Source organism: Mandrillus leucophaeus, unplaced genomic scaffold (genome assembly GCF_000951045.1).
Source record: "Mandrillus leucophaeus isolate KB7577 unplaced genomic scaffold, Mleu.le_1.0 Scaffold225, whole genome shotgun sequence".
In the NCBI taxonomy this organism is placed as follows: Eukaryota; Metazoa; Chordata; class Mammalia; order Primates; family Cercopithecidae; genus Mandrillus; species Mandrillus leucophaeus.
The window spans coordinates 4,024,721-4,038,991 of NW_012102310.1; the positions used below are offsets into that span (position 1 = coordinate 4,024,721).

Below are 14,271 nucleotides of genomic sequence, written 5' to 3' on the forward strand. Positions count from 1 at the left end.
CACTGATAGGTGGGAATTGAACAGTGAGAATACTTGGACACAGGTAGGGGAACATCACACACCGAGGCCTGTCGTGGGGTGGGGAAGGGGAGGGATAGCATTAGGAGATATACCTAATGTAAATGATGAGTCAATGGGTGCAGCACACCAACATGGCACATGTATACATATGTAACAAACCTGCATGTTGTGCACATGTACCCTAGAACTTAAAGTATAATGAAAAAGTCACAGTTATTTGACTTCTCTCATGTTAAAATTCTATTCTAGAAAGTAAATGATAAGAACATTTTCCTTAGTGTATTAAATAAATGTAATTTTTATTTTATGCCTTCTGCAAATACTTCTGATTTTCCCTGTTAAGTAATATTATAAAATTTGAGGTTATAGTAGATAGTACCTAATGTATTCATCAGGGCTTCCATGTTAAGTTATTTTCTTGGCTTTGGCTTCTTTACAGTAAAGAAACATGAATGATGTACAACACAGAAGCGACTTCTCAGGATTGTGGATAATCTGTTATAGCTTGTCAGAAAATGCAGGGGAATTTTATATTTATGGTTTGAATATCCCTAAATCACCAATTCCATCCGCTCTTACTTCCTGCTAAGATGCTAATTCTTGTTAGAACCTTATTATGTAACTTTCATATTAAACACATCACAGAGTTAATCCTGGCTCTTCGTTATAGAACTTAAAAGAAAAGTGAATGAGTGCATAGTTAGTGGGCAGTAGGTTAGTAAGGTTGGAGGTGTAGTAATTATCAGACTGGGAAAGAGACAAAATGAGACATAGAATAAGATACAATAATATTCTACTTCTGGAATTCTTAATCATGGGAAATGTCTAGAATATATGCCCACATATGGCAAAGTATCTCCTGTACCACTTTTTTCTTTCTATTAATGGTCACAAAGTATGTTTAATTATGCAAGCTGGCACGTAAGCCTTTATGAAAATATATATGTTATCAGTCTAAATAAATATCATGGGAGATAATTGAAAATTTATGTCCTACATAATATCTAAATATTTTGTAGAAATCAAGTAACTTTTTTCACATTTACATAAAAGTCAGGAAAATAGCTAGTATTAAGCTTAAGTATTATGGTAGCTCCATGATTCAACTGTACCACCAGATTGGCAAGTGAGAGGATGCTGTGTTGAGAAAGGGGACTGATTGTGTCCTTCGAGCTTTTAGTTCAACAAATATTTATTTAGAACCTTATATGTATATGCCAGGCAATGTGTTAGGTACTGTGAACTGAAGATTAGTTTGATAGGGTTTCTTGGGGAGCTTCTATTGCCATAAACAACAATAATAAAAACAAATGTCAGTGTAATGCAGTAAGTGATATATGATAGAGACATGAATTTTATAGGCAGGGACCTTATCTTGTACTCTTTTTTACACCACACAACTCTTGGAATAGTACAAGTGAAAACTTTGTTGATGTTTGCTTGTTTTATAGAGATGGAACTTTGGCTTCACTTGGGGTTACCTCCAGTGTATTGACAATAAGAATACAACTCACAATAATACTGTGATTTGTATTCAGCTAGAAGGGCTGAGCTTCTCATCAACCTCTGCTAACTAAGTTTGCTACTCTTAATACAGTTAGCATTTAAATGATTTCATTATGTTGACATTTTAGTTCATGTTACAATTGTTAGTAAAATTAAAAATCCATGTGATAGATGGTGTTACAAGATTCCATTAAAGTCTGTTAAAACGAATTTTTATAGGATTCTTTCCTGATTATTCCCTATTTCAAGGATATGAAGTAATTGTAATAAAGACAGTTTCTTTTCAAAAGTGATATAAACTTAAACCATAACAAAAGAGAAAATGACAATGCTAAGGGGTTCTATGGCAAATACCTCAATGATGACACTGAAAAACAAAGCAAAAAAAAGAATCACTTGCTATAGTATATAACTCCAAGGAATTTGAATTTCAAATTGAACTTCAGTCGCTTTAGCTGAGTTTTATATCAGAAGACCAAAAACTCATATCCTTGTAATCTGCCTCGAGTTGTACCTCCCAGGAAATTTGCCTGTTCTAAGGTTTTAATCTGATATTTCTCTTGAATATGTTCTTTTGTCAGTAAAAATTAGTTGCTATTCACATTAGACACCTAAAAGATCAAAGATTGGAAGCTGAGAGAACAGCTCATCCATGTTATTACTTCACTTGATCTCCTGTTATTCCATTCATTGTATCAGTTCATGGGTGAAATGAGAGTCTCCTTCCAACCAAGTCAAATGGTATCAAAATTGTAAGTGAAATTGGACTGAACTCTTCCCCTAATCTCCAACTATAGTGCACCCAATTGCTTCCTCTAGTGAAAACTTTAGTATGACTTCACTATACATTCCTCATGTAATTTGTTGAATGCTGTCCATTTCTCTCATATATAATTACATTACTTTAAAAACATCTTTGAATTCTCCTCTGAATAAATCATTGATTTAGAATTTCATAGGATTGCATTTATGCTCATTTTAACATTAAAGAATAATTTGATCAGAATTAGGTGGTTGGTTCTTACTTATGGTGAGTTTCTTTCCTTCATCCTCTCCTACCTTTGGTCTTTTCTGTTTATCAGTATGTTTTCATCCATTGAAGGGGGATCTAGAGTCTAGTATTCTGAAATTATGGCTTCATAAGTACTACAACTTCCGAACATCGAAATCTAAGAACTAGCTTTTAAAATGTTTTAACTAAAGTAAATTTTTAAAAATTTTACTTTGGTAAATTTTTTAGAATTAAAGAAATGCTGTCCATTTAAAAGGAGTGTGACTATTTGGGTTAATGTGGTCTTTTGTGATTTCAAGTCTCCATATAACATATCTTACCCATCTCTCTAGTGCTTACCTCTTCACTTATATTTTCACTCATATTTTATAGACTATGATTAAGACAAAACATATCTCTAGACCTCGATAGCCATGTGGTTTTGTTTTATGCCTAATGTAATTCTATGTGAACTATGTAGAAATAGATGTTCTGGAGTTAAAAGTAGCATGACAAATGTTTTGTACTTCTCATAAATTTATCCTGAAGGCAAGCCCACAATATTAAATCATCACATGTAGAGGAAGCTCCACAATATTAAATCATCACATGTAGAGGAAGCTGTCCTGTTGATTTTGAATTTTTAAAATATAAATATCATGCTGTTCAGGCAAAAGTCCCCGGAAAACTGATCAATTTAAAGATGTTTTATCTTCAAAATTCTTTGGAAAGCCCTTTTGTTTTAAGACTTTTGTTCCTCTAAGATTAGATAAATGATTTTCAGAAATCTAAGATACTCAGTAAATTAGTAGATCTAGTGTCTTTCCTTTGGGTAAATGCTGCTTTCTCCCCTTTTTACAGATGAAGAAATTAAGATGAAAAAAACTTACATTAATATGAAGGTAATATACCTAATAGGTAGCAATGAATGTCTAAAAAAATACATTTGCTACCCTCTCAAAGTCCATTCCAACATTACAGAGACTTTTTTGCAAGGGAAAAACAGGATTCTGATACAGACAGAATTGAATTTAGATCCTAGCTCTACTACTTATTAACTCCAAAGAAGTTATGAACTGAGTTTGCTCATATGTAATAGATATTTTTCGCGTCTTGTGCCCTTTTTTTTTGTGGCTTTGTGTGTTATACATATGCAATCTGCTGAATGCAGCTTATTAAATAGCCAGTTAAAATTTTTCAAACTATCTGGCTTCTCCGTAAATGGGCCTATAGCCTCCTCCAGTGAATCTCTGAAGAGGGCAATTTTCATGTGAATATAAAGGTCCAGGATACATGTGAACCAAGCTGTATTGTTGTTTATAATCTGACACTTTTAAAAAAAATTTTATTCTATTTTTAATTGACATATGGCCTTTTGATATACCTGTAAGTTGGTGTCTTAGATAGGGATTTTAAAAAATGGATCTTTAGAGTAATTTTGCATGAGAAGTTGATTATTTCCTATTTTATTTCTACAGTTGTTCTCCACATAGATGCCCAACAGTGGAAACCAAACACCACTTCGTCTAGACTGTAATTTTTGTCCTTGCTGGTCTTGCATTTCCAGCTTGGCACTTTCCCACCATTGTCATCAGAGGGTATGGTGCTGAACTAAACTCAGAATATAGCAAAGCACCTAAAGATGAGCCGCTAGTCAGCTCAGAACTATAAAAATCTCATGCTGAACCCCAACATACCACTTACTTGTTCAATGACACACTGCTAGGTTTGAATATGGAGCAAACCAAGGTTTAAATACATAATTTTCTCTTCTTCAGCCTTAAGCATGTATAGAGAATTGCTATCCCATTCTCTCTACCTCACTTCCCCAAAAGTTGGGAAAGCTGAGTCCATTTATGTTCATTGTTTGTCATTTAACCAACATCCTCCATCCTCTTAGGAAATGTGCAGAGTTTAGGCAGCTACATTAGAGCACTTTGTAAAGATTTTTGGTTGACTTCTCCTTTCTACAAAGGCCACAAATATGTATCTGTTTTACCTCAACATTCTCCAGACTCTGTTGTAGCATCAGAATCTGTGTAGATACTAATACGTTCTGGAAATGAAACAATTCCTTCGCATTCTCTTTCCCTCATGCTTTCCTACTCTTCTGTAGCCCCCTTCGTTTACCCACCACTTCCTGCCCACAAAGCCACCATTTCTGCCATCACTGCCCTGCCAGCTGTCTTATAGGAATATTGTCATGGTGGTCTTGAGTTGTACATAGAATCATAAGAGACATTCTGCTCTGTTTTGATACAGCTGAGAAAATGACCCCTGCTCACCCCTGCTGATTCAACTGGCAAGGAGACTTGAGGCCATAGCTTCAGATGCTTTTAACGCTTTTTAAATAGACCTTTCTTATTAAAGAACTGTACAACTTTGAACCTCATATGATAAGTGCCCTGGCCTCTCTTTCCAAGAACACCTAGGAGTATATGCCAATGAGAAAACGAAACAAACAAACAAAAAACAAGGTAGAGGCATCACAGAAGTCCCAGGATCACTGTCTAGTCTTCATGGCTGAGAAGTCATCTTTGGCAGCTGCCAATCAACATTCCTGTCCAGTTTTTAAGCTCAGAGTATTTTCTGCTCATTTCTATTCATTGATGAGAGTTTATCTAGCATCTACTCATTTTTAGTACCAGCTTATTTCAGGGAAGCACAAATATATAGTGCATGGCCTCCTCTAGTTGTCAAGACAAAACCAGCTTTGATGAAACTGGGAAAATAGAGAGATCATGTGTAAGTAAGTGCTGAATTTTGTGTCACAGAATGTAAGTACCTGAAAAACTTGTAGGAAAGGAAATACTTAGGAAGCCACTGTTGGTATGGAAAGCTTCATGGAGGTGTCAGTAATTGCCAGATGGGTATTGAATTAGCTCTTCATGGAATTAAATATAGATGCTGAGAATTTCTTCAGCCTTCTCTTCTCTACAATGGTAGTCTCAATTCTATGACCCTGTAGTAAAAGAATGTTTACATAAACTCCTACCATTTTATAGCATCTTTTGATGCTATAAAACACTCTTCATTTTGAACACTCTTCATTTCTCTTCACTTGGGGATGCTAAACTTGGAAGCCGGAAGTGTGTAGAGTCACTCTGACTGTAATAAAAAGAAAAGATAAAGATTTCTACATCTGCATACCTGTATCAATAGTACATGTGAATGTCACTTCATGCATACAAAAACCATAAATTACCTTTTGCATTCTCTCTTTTATATTAAAGTCCCTTTCAGTAGTACTTACTTCTCATTATTTGAATCAGTGCATTGATCCTTTATTCATCTTTTCTATTTTTCTCATTTCTCTTTATATAACTCATATCAGGCTATTCTCTTTCATGAGAGTGTTCACAATGGCCCATTTTAATAAACAAACCTGTATACAGAAATATTTAGAGCTGGAAGTCACCTTGGAGAATCAACTTTTCCCACTCTCTCATTTCATAGCTAATGAAATCAAGGTCAAAATAGATGAAGTGATTTGCCTAAGGTTGTGGACTGAATAGAGGCAGTCAGGAATAGGATTATAAGATACAGAATTTTACTTCTGTCATTATGTAACTTTACTCATTGAACAAACATTTATTTATGTGACAGGTACCATTCTAGGGGCTGGGGGCCAACCGAAGCCCCCCCAGGCACAAGTCTGCTCCTGGTATTCACATTTCTGCAGAGTTCAGTTAAATGTGCTCAATGTGACTTTCTGCTATACATTTTGGTAAATAGTTTTGTTTCTTCATGCTTTGATAGTGACCTTATCTTCATTCAGTCCCAATTAGCTTCCCCATGCTTCTCATTTAATTAATTCCCATCCTTTTTTTTTTTTTTCAAGGTACATACTGGCTCTCCTGACTTAGTGCCATCCTGCCTCATTGTTATCCCCTGTTTCTAAAGTAATTATTTTGAGTATAATGAAATGTTAAACATGGTTGAACCCAGTGTGTGATTATTGTAACTTTGGCTGCCAACAGATGTTTTCATATTTGTTGACTTGTATAATAAAGTGCCACAACAGAAAAATGAGTAGTTCCTTCATCCCTGCCCCCCTCCCTTTTTAAAATCTTTGTTGGTAAACATTTGTTCTATTATAATGAGAGCAGACTTGTAGACTTATTCCTCTTAAATGGTTGTCAATGGTTAGACAACAAAACATAAAAAATAGAAAAATTCTTCTGCCTTAAATATGAGGTACAATCTTTTGACCTTCTACCTTCATTTCCAAGAAAGTTCATATTCTGTACCATTGCCTTCTATCCTGTTTCTCCCAGCAACCCCACAGGTACTTCTAGTGGTTACCTGTAATCATAGAACACTTCTTTGTCTACTCTGTTACTTGATGAATTCTTTTTCTTTCACTGCCTAATACTCTTCAGTAGTTATCCAGATAAACATTATTGTCTTTTATAGCTATAGACACAATTAGATAATGTTGTGCTTAATGAACAAAAGAAAATAACCACAGTTTCATGTAATACAGTATTAATAACGAAAGTGGCATTTTATTTTTGTTTAATATTTTTAAAGGATAGTTGGATGGTCTTTTTTTGGTAATGTTTATTTCTCTATAATTTTAAATACTCACAAAAAGCTGCAGGTATAGTACAGTTTCTCACATGCCCTCTACCTTGACTTAGTTATTATTTACCTTTTGTCATATACCATTTTTTCTCTGTCTTCTCTCTCTCTATGAATATATGAAAAAAATATATATATAGTTGTCCAATAGAGGCAATTTATCTTCAATATAGTACCATTATCTAAATCACAATTTACATTAAAATTTCATCTACTGTCCTAATAATGTTCTTAACTGCTAATTGTTTTATTTCCCACTGGTCTAGGATCTAATCTAGAATCATGCAGTGAATTTAGTTGCCATACAGTGCTTTACTTTTGTGTTGAAATGCTGACATTCACAGTACTGATCCGGAGAGTGTCCTTTTAAAAATAATCCCTGCTTGCTGACTGCTATCCCAATAATAAGAATTTAAGCCAAAAGATATGTAACAAAATCCCTTAGGATTAGTGATATCTGTGTTAAGGATATCTGTGCACATCAACCTTGTAACTATTTTCTAACCACAATTTTGGCATTTTAATGGGAGAGGGTCCAAGACAGAAAACTCTGAGTTTATTAATATTTTACAGTTTTGAAATTTAAACGTTAGGATCAGGATTCTGCTGCCATTCTAGTGCATCATGGGTTAAAGGGATAGTGTTTATAAGTAGCCATGGAACAAGGATTCACAGTGCCCTCTTTAAAACCAATCCTAAATAAATATTTAGCTCAGCGCTATGCTACTGAAGCCTCAACTAAAATCAATATTCTCCTCAAAAGAAATGCTTGATATATTTAAAAACAAAACCTGGATGTAAATATGAGTTATTTGTCATTCTTGAAAGTAAATTCTCTTTTAAAAAACATACAACTATGCATTTTTAAATGTCCAACATTAAAATGAATATAAATAGTTGTCTTCCTCCCCAAAAATGCCACAAAAATTATTTGTATATTTCTAATGCCTAAAGCACACAGTGTTTTGTTTAATTCTGTAAATAGATTATGGTTAGGTCTGCACGGTATGAGCAGTTTGCTTTTTAGCCACTGTCAAAGCAATAATAATCCCTAAATCTCAGATACTCTTTTCTCCATATCAAGCCCGATTCTAAAATTGGATTTAAAAAAAAAACACTAAAAAGTCATCAGCTTTATCAACTATGAATGTATATAATATTTTGTGAAAAACACACAACCCTGCCTAAACAGATTAATGTTCTTTTAAAAGCATTGTACAAAACCATAAAAGTATCAAGCCTTGATACGAGAAAATTATCTGAGTCAGTTAATACCAATTACGTTACTGAAAAGTCAGATAGACGATGGAAGGTGCAAAATAATCCTGTGCTATGTTCACTTTTTCCTCTAAAATAAAGACAAGGCATTTATACATGCAAGAGACAGAAATTAGCTACCAGAAAAATGCTGTGCACATCCATATGCAGAGTATAGATTAAGAATAAAATAGTTGTTTGTCCCCTACAGTAGAACAAGTTTGCCCATTCATCCTTGTGATAGATATGCATGCAAAACCAAAGTGAAATCAAATCCCTGCAGATGGCTCATAAGTCACAAACACTGTTTAATCCTTCCCTTTGGGAAGCCTGGCCCTTGGTAAGTAATAATGCACAATGTATATAGTGTCAACTCTTCTCTTATTTTTTAATAGGATGTCTTTGTCTTCTTTAGCAGGTTTTTGTCCCATATTTCTTGTAAAGAGCTCTGTGTCACTCTTACCTTCATGTGTATGTCCACAGAATCTTGCTGTACTTTTTGTTTTAACAGAAAAGAAGTGTCAGTATACTTAAACTATACAAAGCATATTTAAAATTGATTGTGGCTCTAAGTCATGGTTTTAGAGGCAGTCAGGCAAACCTAAGTGCATTTTAACATTGCTCTTCCTAATGGATTTTACAGGAAACAGTTGAGTTTCAAGCAGGAATAAAGGAAAAGCATATCTTGGAGGTTTAACTGTTGAACAGATGCAGTAAATGCGGCTTTGGAAATACAGCTGTCACTTTAGATATTTTATGCTGAGTTACCTATGTGACCCAGTAGCTAGAGCTGCTGACGTTAAAATATTTTTGTAGTTCTGTTGAAAGTAGATGCCATGAGAACTCTTAAAAACAGAGTAACATACCCATTATAAGACCTATTTTATTCTTTCCTCATTTTCATGATACCTAAATTTTTTGAAGACTGAAAATAATGAGAACTTATATAAAAAGCTACTTGTCTCTAGCACGATGGAAATTTTCATTTATGAGTTGTTAACATGTCAAACCAAATCAGAAATTCCTGATATCTTTATTACATTAAAGCAATGTTGCCTCTTGAGAAGGATTTAATTTTTTTACTCTTTTAAACTGGAAGTTGATCTTTTTTATGCAATGATGTGCAATTATTTTTCTCCTAATTCCTGATGGGCTTTTAATATATACATATTTATGTGTGTTTGTGTACACACATATCTATTAACATGTATATAAACATGTATATTTAAATACATGTATGTTTATCCTATGTACTAGAATAGTTAGTAGGTTATATCAAGGCATTGATTAGCTTCTGAAAATAGGCAAATATGTGTAACATGTTGAAGTGTTTCTAACATCAGTGAAAAATATAAAATTTAAAAGTAACATGGGGCTGTAGAAGCTTGATTTATAATAATCATATTGGTACTTGAGACAGCACCAGAAATTTAATTAAGAATCATGTGATTTATTTCTTAATGAATGTAATATTCTCTAATAATGTCTGCCTAGATTAGTGTTATTCTAATTTCAAATTAAAACACTATAGAAAGCATAATTGACTTTTCACAAAATCAGTATATAAACTACCCACAGACTCTTGATCTCTAGCTCATCAAACAGCTTTAAAATCTAAGCTATCTATATTATACTACATATACTAAATATGGATATATGACATTATTTTTATTGGAATATGTAGTAAAATTTTAAGTAGAAATATTAAATAATAAAATTAATGTATTTATAACAATCTGAAATGATTCTGAACTATGTGTAGTCAAGTAACCACTGTATATATTGTTTTCCTTTTAGAAAAACAAAATAATTCTGAAAGAAAGAAAACAAAGAAAAACATACTCCAGAATTCCTAATAGAACAGTAAGTACTTTAATGACACAATGATGATAATAAATCTGTAAAATTAGAGCTTACAAATGTCTTTTATAGAAACACTAACTTTTCCATTTTCTAAGATAATAAATTAGCAGAGTAAGCAAGTTGAGCCATCTCTTTCAATTTACTGGAGTAAACTGAAAATCATTTGTCCTATAATCTGCTTAGATAAGAGGGCAAAGTAATCTTTATGACACATTTATGGAGCAGAAAATGTTTATGATGACTCCATCATATCTTTTGACTAGCATAGTATCATCTTAAATTCTAAAGAAGAAAATAGTAATAAGCTAGATGTAATCAAAGTACCTCATTTTCTCCATATGTGATAAAAAGTTTTTACTTATTTTGAACAAAATGTTAAATACTATTGATGTGCTTGGTTTATTTATAATCACTAAATTGGAATTATTAAAAAATGGCAGCTATCTTCAGGCTTAAAATCTACACGATATTATCATTAGTACATTTGTTTCTAATCTCACAACTTAACTAAAAATGTATTTCCTAGAAATGTATTTCCTTGCTATTGTTTGATGATAATAATAGTTTCCCTAAATACGTTTTCACTAAGCAAAGTTAAGTACATGTTGATGTCAATCCTCATGGTAAAATTGGTGACAAAATAAAAATTTCAAGATGCAGGCAATTATAAATTTTGAATATGTGAATATGAAGAACAATAACATAAAGGCAGAAAAGCAAAACCCATGTTTATGACCCATGTTGTATCACATTTAATACCATTGAGTTTGAAATGCAGTTTCAAATTCAGTGTTTCAAAAGTTTCAAACAAATATTAGAGTAAAACAGTATAATAAATTAACAAAATGAAAAATGTGTATCTTAATACATATCAAACTAGAGTCAAGTTCAATGAAAAAAATATAAGTTTGATATATAAAAAGTGAAAATTTCTAAATAATTTTTATAGGATGTATACAAATTATTCTTACATAATAAAATTTTTTAGCCCCCAAAGAACTTTGATGCATAAAATACATCTTAACTTTGAATGGTTGGATATAATTAATCATCATCACGATGATATCAATGAAGTTTTTCTGAAATATATTTTATTTATTTTTGAGATATGAGAGAGGCAGAGAGAACACCTGTTTCTTTTACCTGTTTGTCTGAAGATTATGTATGTTACAACTTCACACAAAGCACTCTGCCACTTACTTTTTGTTGTAGTTATGAATGGCTATATATTTTAAATCAGAAATCTATAAAATTTATAATTCAAAATTTTTACACTTTTAAAAACTGCTCTTTGATTTAAAAAATTAACTCTAAATGTATGAAAGTCTATTTTGAGTTTTCAGAGCAGGTTGTGAGCATGTTTACCTAGTTCTGGGTACAGGGATAATTTAAGAATCAGATTTTTCTGTCATATATAACAATTTTTGAAATTCTGAAAATCTGAGTGAGTTACAAGATATGAAATAAGTGAGAAAATTCTTTTTAACATAGAATTTTTTAATCATCTTAATACCCAACATAGACAATGAAATCATTCAGCCAAAACAAACATTTTTAAACACCTAAAATATTAGACTGACTTAAAGTTTTGTTTTTATATATATAATTCTGTTTTGAAACATAATTTTGATTCTGTGCAATACTCATTGAAAAATGGTTGAATTTTTTTAAACTGAGAAGACCAGACATATTTGTTTTAAGCTCTTTGTACAAGAAACAAGTGATATCTACTTCGTTCCCTCACAATTTCTCAGCCCTCTGAGTATAATTTCATGTGAAAAGCCATCAATGACTCATTTTCTGCTCTGATTTATGTATAAGTTATTTGGTCTATTGTTCAGGTGTGACCTATATAAGTTATTTGACTGGAACTGTAATTTTCATAATTGTATTGAAATAGGATTTAGCCTAGCATACCTAGGAGAGATCTCATTCAAGTAATGAGATCTCCTGTTCATTTGGAGTAATCTTAGAAAAAATAACATACATGTTTCCAAAGAAGAAATTATGCCTCTTTTTATGCATTTTTATGTGGTTTGGAGCAGTTTTCATCTCATATTTTAATTGCCTATTATTGAATAATTACATGCTAAATCACCCACAAATTACATGCAAAGGAAAATGACTCAATTCAAGCCCATGTAATAAAAAGTATAAAATTTTTTAAAATTTTATCAGATATTGTGAAGAGGAATACTCTGACTTAAATGACATTATCAAAACATGAGAGTTCTTAATATGTCTTAGCCACTAAAGAGCTCATGAGTTAGTGTTAGACAATAAATGGAATAAAACATGATATCAGATGAATATAATAGATAATATAGTGACATTTTATCTATAGACTGTGCATGTGTTGCTAGCCCATGAATGAGTTTTATGAATTGTATTTGAATCAAAACTTTATAAATGAAAGCTTTTTAGCACAGGAAAGCTCTACAAACCTCTTACAATTTTGCTTTTAAATTCATAGGTTAAGAACAAGTTGATAATTGATTAAAATATTACTATAATATTACTGAAGACATTTACAGCACATTGCATTTATTGCTCACAAAAGGTTTTTGTGCTTAAGAAAGAAATATAAGATAAAAGATAAAAATATAAGATGCATTCTTATAAGAATATAAGAATAAAAGACCATTGGAAAATGTATGCTAAAACACAGTTGACACTTGAACACCAACTCCCACGCAATCCTAAAATTCCACGCCTAACTTTTAACTCGCCCAAAACGTAACTACTAATAGTGTACTGTTGACTGGATGTTATCAATAACATAAATAGTTGATTAACTCATATTTTTCATATTATGTGTATTATATAGTCTATTCCTAACAATAAAGTAGGAAAAGTGAAGAAAATGTTACTAAGAAAATCGTAAGGAAGAGAAAATGTATTTACTATTCATTAAGCGGAAGTAGATCATCATAAAGGTCTCCATCCTCCTCTTCACATTAACTAGGCTGAGGAGAAGGAAGAGGAGGGGTTGGTTTTACTGTCTCAGCAGTGGCAGAGGCAGAAGAAAACCTGTGGATAAGTGGACCTGTGTAGTTCAAACCCTTGTTGTTCAAGTGTCAACTATAGTCATCTTTCTTTTGATTGCTGAAGCTCAGTAGTACTTTCAAGAACGTCATAGTCTGCTCCTTATAAACTCTGATCATACTGGATGCTAATAATAAAGAGGGTGTGTTTAAAAACTCATTCAGATGCTCAGACATCCTTTTAGAAACTATTCATATTATCCTAGATTTCCTAAGCCTCTTTAATACAACTGGGAGTTGAGACACTCACTCAAAGTGTGACGATTATTAACAACCCTCCTTTCCTGAAAAAACAAATACAGCAAGAAGTTTTCAGTAAGAGTGATTCTAATGGAAAGCAGATTTTAACCAATAAAACATCTTGTGACTCATTAGAGAATAAATATTATTTGCAAATACCCCAAATGTTACCTACAAATGCTCCTGACAAGTTTTACTTAGTCAGTATTTCCCTATTAGAAGTAATAAAGTCCTGCAATAAAAAAGCATAAGCCTGTGAGTGTGTGTAATAGTGGCATAAAGCTAGGAGAAAATGTAGAGGTCACCTATTCTAATACTTTCATTTTATAGAGGTTACCTCCTCTAATATTCTCATTTATATATGGGCTGAGAGGTTAAGCCATTTGCCTAAGCTCTTATATCTAGTGATAGAACTGAAAAAAAAATCTGTGCTAATTAACCACCCACCATTTTTTTCTATCTACCATATTAACTGAAAGTGCCGTTATTAAAAAATGTGTGTGTCAGAACTGTTAAAAAAACTTCTTCTCCAAATTTAATCTTTTTTCAACCAAAACACTAGTGAAAATTTATGTAAATTATTGTTTGTCTAATCTCTAGTAGTCTAAAATTGTATTTTAATATAGTTTATTAGAACGATGTTTATAAAGGTTATATATCTCCACTGTATAACCTTTATAAATAAATATATATATATGTATCTCAACTATGTATGTATAAAGAGAGCTCATTTATATAGGTATTTATTTATTTATATTTATATAC

General features: G+C 32.2%; 1 protein-coding gene across 2 annotated transcripts in view; it reads left to right on the forward strand.

Annotated features, from left to right (window-relative positions):
* The window catches only part of SYT1 (synaptotagmin I), a 503,705-nt gene that overhangs the window by 64,616 nt on the left and 424,818 nt on the right, over window positions 1-14,271 (forward strand). Inside the window, exons 1-2 of one of the 2 annotated variants that reach the window (XM_011981395.1) lie at window positions 8,541-8,699; window positions 10,157-10,222. The gene's annotated coding sequence lies outside the window, so the exon portion shown is untranslated. Of the gene's footprint in view, window positions 1-8,540; window positions 8,700-10,156; window positions 10,223-14,271 lie in introns of those variants that run through there. The other variant, XM_011981396.1, reaches the window with a different exon arrangement.